Source organism: Diabrotica undecimpunctata, chromosome 3, assembly GCF_040954645.1.
Source record: "Diabrotica undecimpunctata isolate CICGRU chromosome 3, icDiaUnde3, whole genome shotgun sequence".
In the NCBI taxonomy this organism is placed as follows: Eukaryota; Metazoa; Arthropoda; class Insecta; order Coleoptera; family Chrysomelidae; genus Diabrotica; species Diabrotica undecimpunctata.
The window spans coordinates 101,418,217-101,427,406 of record NC_092805.1 but is presented as its reverse complement, the minus strand read 5'-3'; the positions used below and the strand labels follow the sequence as shown (position 1 = coordinate 101,427,406).

General features: G+C 30.5%; 1 protein-coding gene across 2 annotated transcripts in view; it reads left to right on the top strand.

Annotated features, from left to right (window-relative positions):
• The first annotated feature begins 789 nt into the window (after window positions 1-789).
• Window positions 790-9,190, top strand: part of LOC140437097 (uncharacterized) — a 28,566-nt gene continuing 20,165 nt past the window's right edge. For both annotated transcript variants that reach the window (XM_072526418.1, XM_072526417.1), the window contains exon 1: window positions 790-932. The gene's annotated coding sequence lies outside the window, so the exon portion shown is untranslated. The remainder of the gene's footprint in view (window positions 933-9,190) is intronic.

Here is a 9,190-nt window from a genome sequence, read left to right as displayed (position 1 = left end):
GCGAACTGTTGAATGGCGACCGAGAGCAAAGAAGAGAAGTAGAGGCAGATCTCAAACCAAATGGAGTGATAACATCAAGCGAATGGATGGTCAAGAACGGATTCAAAAAATAACAAACAAAAATAAATGGACACATTTGAGGAAGGCTTACATCCGACGATGGATGGAATAGCTGTTGACGATGATGATGAATACAGGAGATTACTTGTTCTCTAGAGGGTATATTGGATTAAGTGTTTTCGGTAAATATCAATGAATTGTATAGGTAATTTTTCAGGTATCATCTTATTTGATTTTATGTAAAAGATGGGCTGGGTTTCTTAAGTATAATGTCATTGATATTCGTGTGATATTCAGCACATCATTGGGACTTTATATGCTGTTACTTTTAGTCTCAGGAAGGTCAAAAAAGCTATCGCTTTAATGTGTAATTCAATAGGGGAAGATCAGTGATAGATTTTAATAAGACTTTAATAGTCTGGAAAAGAGTAAGCTAAATATGTAAATAAATGTGAAGAAGGCATATCACAATAAATAATTAGGAAAAAGTTGTATTTTATTATAATAGATCATTTTGTCTCGTCCTGTACATTTTTATTACTTAAAAATTTAGAACAACTCCCAGTGTTCGTTTCCTTGACACTACCAAATCCTGTTCGATAATTCCAAGATTCGTGTAGCATTTCCGAAAACCGTATCAGTTACAAAATATTAATTACATCCCTCTCAAAATCTTGCAATAATATAAAAAGACATTACGGTTATATCAGCAGACAGTAACTCCTCCGCCATCCTCGTCATCTTACACTTTGATTGCGTTCTTATAGAAAGTGACAGTGTGGTGGGAAACTATAAAACAGTTTGGCAGTGAAAAACATTTCTTCAGACTAGTGTGGTTTGTGCAGTTTGAAAAGTGACATTTTTAGACAAAGGTTTGTTTGTTTTTAAATAATATGATTAATACGAAAACAAATAATAATTTTATAATTTTAAAAGTAAATCTTAAGATCTTGAAAAAAAAAAATTAATTAGTTTACAAAAATAAACTTAAATATGATTCAGATAATTTATTTTTATTAAAAGGTACTTTACTGGGCAAAAGGAAAACATGTACCACTGGAGGAGCTTTCAATATAATTTTGTAACATGTTTGTGAAGAATAGTAACACATTTTTTTTATTTTTTATTCTTCTTGACTATTCTTCGCTTTAAACTGTTTTAATAATATAAATTACGACTTTTCATATAATATATAAATTTTTCTTTCTGAAACTATAATTTTCATTTAATTTTCGTTCTGCACATTGGTTTTTTCTAGTTTTAAATTTTTTTTTTCTGGCATACACAACGTTTTTATGATTTTTAGTCTATTGGTAATTTAAATATGTGTAATTTAAAATAGGTTTATATCAGTTTTGTTTTTCTGCTCTATATTTCCTATTATTGGTTTTCTATCTTACCCATTTTGATCAGATAAATCTATGATTGCTTTATTCAATACTCGATTTAATTTAATTTTATCTCCACAAGGAATCTACGTTCCTGTATTTGGCTGTATACCATATATTAAAAAATTAATTAAAATCCTTTGTAAAAGGTATATATTTAAAAACCCAAACGGGCTGTGTTAGACAAAACGTTTTCGGAATACATCATTCCATCATCGGTGTCTAGGAGTACATGAATGTAGCCACTAAATATATGGGTAAAAACCCGTTAACAAATAATTAGCTACATTTGTTCGACATTATATCTTATAAATACTTATGATGTTAAAGTTACCGTTGGATTAGGTATTGGGGGTTATACGAAGATACGAGGATACGAAGATTTTAGCAACTCCAGTTGCTTCCATAAAGTCCTCGTAGACACACTGTCTCAGGACTTGCAACTTCAACGTGGAGTCATATGTCGCCATGTTACCTAATCCAACGGTAACTTTAACATCATAAGTATTTATAAGATATAATGTCGAACAAATGTAACTAATTATTTGTTAACGGGTTTTTACCCATATATTTAGTGGCTACATTTATGTACTCCTAGACACCGATGATGGAATGATGTATTCCGAAAACGTTTTGTCTAACACAGCCCGTTTGGGTTTTTAAATATATACCTTTTACAAAGGATTTTAATTAATTTTTTAATTTTATCTGTTTCCCATAGATTTGACATTTTTATTGAATTCATTCAACCTTTCTACTTCTTCTCTTGCGATGTAGGTAGAGTTATATAAATATAAAAGTATTTGGATTTAAAAATCGTATATCAGGAATATAATCAGGATTGTTATCTAATCTTCTTCATTTTATCTGAGATGAGACACTACTTGTATCTGGCATTTCGGCATGAGACCTTTTATGTATTTTTTCGTCTTCTTTCATTTAACTACACTAAGATATTCTGTTCTCTAGGTAAAAAATAGCAGCTTATGAGGAATTTAAGGCTTTATTTTAACTGCACAGATAAATTCTACAACAAATTCAGGTGTGTTCAGATATTAATAGGTATGTGCTATATCTATAATATGCACAACAAAGTATGTGAAGTTGCTAGCCTATATAATAAGGAAACCACTAATACTTTAATAGATAATACAGAAAAAGCTCTTATTGATAAACAAGAAGTTCTTGAAACATGTACTAACTATATAACTTAATTGTTTCAAGATAAGATTCAAACATATAGGAAAATGTAAATCAAGAACAAGGACCAGAAATTTTAAAATCTAAAGGTATCAATAAATCAACCAAAACCAAAAAAGCAACTGGACCAGACAACATCCCAGCTGGGGTCTTAAAAGTGATACAAGAGGACCACATCAGTGCTCTAGTTAAGCTTTTTAACGATGTGTATACCTACTACTGGTGACGAATGTTACATTCAACGAGGCATCAGATAAAAATGCATTATATTTCTGCTCTTATTTATTTCAATATCTACTCGTATATAACTTTCAAACAAGCTTTTCAAGGTACAGAGTTTGAAGTAAAAATTAATGGAGAACTGATTAATACTATTCGATATGTTGGCGGCACTGTCATCTTCTGCGATAATATACAGAATCTCCAAGAGTTGTTGGATTGCATAAACACGACAGGAAGAAAAATTAATGTCGCTAAGACAAAATTTATGATATTTAGCAGCCAAATACATAACAATGCTTCCCGATAGATACTAGTATATTGAGAGAACATTTAGAAAATACATGTAAAGTGATCAAGTGCAGAATTGAAGCAGCTGATACAACGTTTTTAAAAATAAAACCATTGTTCTCTAACTATAACCTAAACCTAAAATTGGGTCAAATAGATCAAATGTTATATTTGGTTTGTGTTGCTATTTAACATCGAGACTTGGACGCTAAAGGCTGTACAATAATTGTATTATCTACATTAATTAGTAGAGGTTAGGGTGGTTGGGCCCCCTCCACTTCCACTTTGACGTTGTTCAGCTCGAGAACGGCTAGTTGGATGATGGCATATGAGTGGTCGTTGGGAAGAGAGTAGCTTAAGAAGTAAATAATAAAGGGTTGAGGTCACAACGCAAATTATCAAAAAGACCTTAAGATTATATTGCCTAAACGCATTAATCTACATTAATTATTATTCAATCGACTAGAAGCGTTCAAGATGTGGTTATATAGAAGAATGCTCCGAATACCCTGGACAGCTATGCAGACTAACAAAGCAAATATTAACTGGAGCAAATGCCGTTCGTAAATTATTAGAGATCAGGAAAAAAGAAAGAAAGAAAAAACTGTAAAGATAAAAAAGATATCATACCTAGGGCATGTTCTTAGAGGAGACCGCTACAGAATCCTTCAGCTTAAAATAAAAGGTAAAATCGAGGGTCGTAGAGAAATTCTTACGGGACCTAATATAGTACCGAAATAAGAAGGTATACTCATAATTAGCTCAAATTCCTTATTTTTTTGGATGTTTAGCTTATTGTTCATATGGCGTTTTGCCTGTTGCAAAGATTCTCCTTCGGTCTCCGGTGTAGAAGTGATTATCGTAAGCTTTGGTTTATTCGTATCTCCAGTCTGAACAACTTTTTTTATCCAATTGCATAAAGGATAATTACCCAGCACTTCACTTTAAGTCTTTTATTTTGATATTTAAGAGGGAATAATATCAACTTCAAGTCCTCATTTTTGATTCCTTGAAGATAGGCCATCATATGTTTGTATCTGCATGGAGTTCTTCATCATTAACAAATTAACTCTTCAGTTTGTCTTCAAGAAAGTCCTTTGTTACTTTAAATGCCTCATTTTCAGTACATATTAACTTAAAGTACCCGTACACAAATTGATTTCCTTCGTATCAAGGATTAAATGTAGCTTCATCATCAGAATTATTTTATTTGCCTTTATCCCTGTGCAGGGTCGGCTTCTCTAATTACATTTCTTCATAAATTTCTTTCTTGGGTCATACCAATATCAATATTTTACCTACATGCCCTTCCTAAGCGGGTTCCTATAGAATTTTCCTTTAAGCTTCATTGCATTTTTTCTGTCACAGAACACATCACTCGCTTCTCTCCATTTCATTCATCCAACCCTAATTTTACTGCATACATCTCCATGTATTTTCTCATTACTCTGTAATACCAATTCTAGGTACTTAAAACTATTACTGTTACAACCATTTTATCATCCAAAGTTAACATTTTATTTGTAGTAACTCCATCCTTAAATAAACATTCCAAATACTCTGTTTTTGTTCTACCTTTTTCTTAAGTTTTAAACCTTTTTCCTCAAGAGATTGTCTCCAACAGTTAACAAATTAGTTTTGGTTCTACATCGCTTTCACTGTTTTCTACTAACACTACATCCTCAGCATACATTAAGCAGTAAGGAGTGTTACCCTGTAGTTTCGCTGTTATCTGATCTAACACAGAATAAATAAGGACTAATCACTTAGCCTGGGTGCAACCCTACTTTCACATGAAATTTATCAGTCTCTCCCATACCTGTTCTAACACTAGTTGTATCTCACAATCTTTACATATTCACCGGAAACTTCTTTCTTATTGGGCGCGGAATCTCTCGAGGAACTCTATCAAATATTTTCTCAAAGTCACTGAATACCATATGAGAGCTTGTTTCTTTATACTTGTATTGGTTCATCAACTGCCTTATAATGAAAATTGCCTCTGTTGCTAATTTGCCTTGTATAAAGCCAAACTGATTATCGAATATAGTACCTCTAGTTTTCTAGATAATTACTGATTTATTTGACAATACGGTGTGTTTGTTCTATTGTTCCATGTTTGCTACGAAAGCTAAATTGGTTTTTTGGAATTAATTTTGTTTCTTCTATTATTGGTTCTAATTGACGTAGTAACATTTTCCAAATAGCTTAGGTAATATAGGTAAGATACTAATGGGTATATAATATGAGGTCAGTTCTTTGGGATCTTTTCTTAGTTTTAGTAACATTATGATCTCTGCTACTTTTCACTGGTTGGAAAAATGTGCATAAGTGACTAATGTGTTAAATACATGTATTTTTGCCACGATTGTTTTCTTAGTTAAGTTTTGCAGAATTTTTCCAGTGACGAGGTCATATTTAGGAGCCTTTTGTGGATTGATTTCATTCATGATTACCATTCTGATTTCCTTAGGTTTGAAATATTTGATTGGAACATCCATTTGAAAAAATATATCCAGAAAGATTAGGATTTAATTATCATTATCATCATTTTTGTCAATGTTGTAAGGTTTAAAGACGTTGCTGAGGTGTTCAGCAAAAGCCTTTACCTTTTCATTATTACTTCTGGTCCATCTGTTCCCACAAAGTCTTTAATTTTAATCGGGGGCATTTATCGTATTGGTCTTTTCATTTTTCGTCTAGCACGCCATAGAGAATAATCTGTTGCTTCTGTTGGTGTTACATTTTCGAGGTGCTCTTGTACATTCGGATTTCTTATTGTGTGTAATAGTCTTTTTAATTCAGATGCTGTTCTGTTATAATTCCTTTTATTGATTGCAGTTCTATGGTTTTGTCACTTTTTATGAACTCTTCGTTTTTCTATGATATTTCTTTTACAATAAGTTGGATTATCACATTTGGATTTATTTTCGGTAACATTTTGAGTTGCATGCCAGACTGCTGTTTAAATTTCTTTTGTTAGATCTGCGACGGCTTCTTCAATATTTTGTGATGTCTTAAGTGGAACGTTTAGTTCAATGTTATCATCAAGTTTTTGTCGGGATAGCTCCCATTTCGCGTTTAGGTTACATAAGTGTAATTCTTCGTGTTTTCCTGCTACTTTTGCACGTAGCGCTAATTTTTAAGTATAATTGGTAAGTATACTTTGGTCCTTTCACAATAGGTCCTATTATTTCCTAGTTTCGTATAGTTCGTAAGTTCCTATTTATTTACTATTTTTACTTTATTTTGACGTTTCGATTTTCACTTTGGAAATCGTTCTCAAAATACAAAACATTAATGTATTAAGATTCAACATGAAAATAGCTTTAAAATTCCTGTTTATTTGCTGTACAATTATTTGAAAGCACTTTCTTGGTTTTACATTTTATTTCTTTATAAAAGAAATATAAATAAATAAATATATACCTCTGTTCTTCTTTTTTTACTTTAGATGTTACTACGACACTGACGGTGTAAGTTTGCGAAGCATCTCAATAAAACATTAAATTTGCCTAATTGCACAACAATACGTATTGTAATTATTCACCAAACAGTAGTTAGTCTGAGAAACAATTAGTGAAAGTTCGTGATAAAGTAAACTCCTTCTAGTTTTTTATGGTGTTCTTTTGATATGAAACAATTCAATTAGAGTATATTTTTGTAATCGGTTTAATGTTGCATCTCAAATTTACTTTCTACTTTATAAGACACGGTCACGGTCGCAAAGCCAGGTTCATTAACATCAGCAAGAACACTATGATGTGGTCTATGCAATCTAGCAATCTTCTTGTTTGAATTTATAGCATTTTTATGATTCTGTAGAAAAGTAAATAAAAATTAAATTAGTTTCTAAATGGATAAAGTATTTACACACAATGTCATTTCTAATTGAAGCTACCTAAAAATCCCTTTTAATAAAGATTTTACAAACATTTGAAAACAAAAAACTTTGGAACAAATTGTTTAATTATTTTACAAAATATTTACATTAATATTATTTTGCTTTTTCGAAAAAAAAAAACTGTAATATACAGGGTGCGCCAAAACGCTAGCTTTTTTTTATTACGGCTAAATTATGGAGTATATAGAACATGTTTATAACAAAACTGATGTATATCAAAGATATAATTTAAAATGATTTACGATTATACAGGGTCAGTGAAAACAACAAAATGAATCAAAGTTGTGTTTTTTAAATGGAACACCCTTTATATTAAAGCATTTCTGAATATATTTTTTAAAAATATGAAGCGTTTGTATAATATTTTATAGGATTAAAGTTAATAATTTTCAAAATATTTGCACTTTTATTGAGAAAAATGTTAAGATTTCAACCGATGTGGTGTGTTTTTGAAAGTAATAAAAATGTAAATGACATGTCAAAGCTGCTCTAGTAGTGTCATTTTTAAATACTTTAATATCTTTGACATATATCCATACAATATACAGTGTTATCACTATTTTCAAATTAAAAATTTTCACATTTTTTCAAATGGAACACGCTATATATTAGTATTGTATTTTATAGAAAATATTTCAGCCTTTCCTTTGATATGAGGTTGTGTGTACCTTGAGTGTTTAATTTTGTAGATATTATATTACAACTAATATATAACAAACAAACATTATAACCTAATTTTATAAACCTAATCTAAGATAAATCAAAATATCAGGGATAAAACGTAGTAAAAATTAGGTAAAAAATAATATTTAACTAATAAATGTTAAAAGTGTTGCTTATTATCTTCAAGTCAGTCGTATACGATTAAAAAAGGACGGTCGAACGTCTTGTAGCATTTCAGATCCAACGCTGGCAAAGGCATTTTGTATACGAATTTTCATATTATCCCGTGTTGTGGGTTCGTCGTTGTATACTATATTCTTGATGTACCAAAAACAACTAGTCCAATGGAGTTAGTCCTGAAGATCTTGAGGCCATTTCTCAGTACCACTGTATCAAATCCAACTGTCGCTGTAGTTATTATTTAGCACAGGTCTAAACATTTTTTGTACGATGCGGCGGTGCTGCGTCGTGTTAAAACCACATGTTTCGTCTAATTTCCAAGAAAACCTCCTCTAACTAGCCAGATAACTCGTCTGTTAAAAACCTACGATACTCATTGCCACTGACCGTTTGGTCGATGAAGTAAGGTCCGATAACGTATGATCCAACAATGCCTCCTCAAACATTCAACGACCACCTGTTTTGGGACGTGAATCGAAATAGTTGAAGATTTTTATCGGAGTACTAATGGCAATAATCTCTATTCACGAAATGTCGATTCAACAGAAAATAATATATTTTCCAAAAAATTTACATTTTGACTTCTTTTGCCCACATACAAAAATTTATTCTTCTTTAAATTTCATTTTTGTTAACTCCTGTCACACAGTCGTTACTCTTAATTTTAACAATATAAGATATTAAATTCAACTAAGTTATATTACCATACGTTTTTATTTTATCCGTTAATTACGTTTTTATTTAATCTTGGATATTTTAATATATGGGATACCTTAATTTTGGATATATTGATCTTGGATATTTTTATGAATTATAATCAGACTATAATTATTAGTTTTGCAATAAAAAGTTTATTAAAAAATACGAAAAAACATAAAAGCTATAGTTCTTTTCTAAATATCTACAAAATGAATCATTCTAGGTATATACAACCTTATACCAAAAGGATTGTAATATTTCCTACAAAATGCAATACTAATATAAAAGTTTTTCCATTAAAAAAAATGAGAAAAGTTTTTGAAAATAGTGATCATACTGTATATTGTAAGGATAGATATCAAAGATATTAAATCATTTAAAAATACCACTACATTATAAACATTTTGACATATCATTTACGTTTTTATTACTTTGAAAACTTTATCTACATCCCTTTAAATAATAGCATTTTTCTCATTAAAAGTGTAAATATTTCAAAAATTGTTAACTTTAGGCCTATAAAACCTCACAAATTCTCCATATTTAAAAAAATATATTCGAAAATGCTTAAATATACAGGATGTTC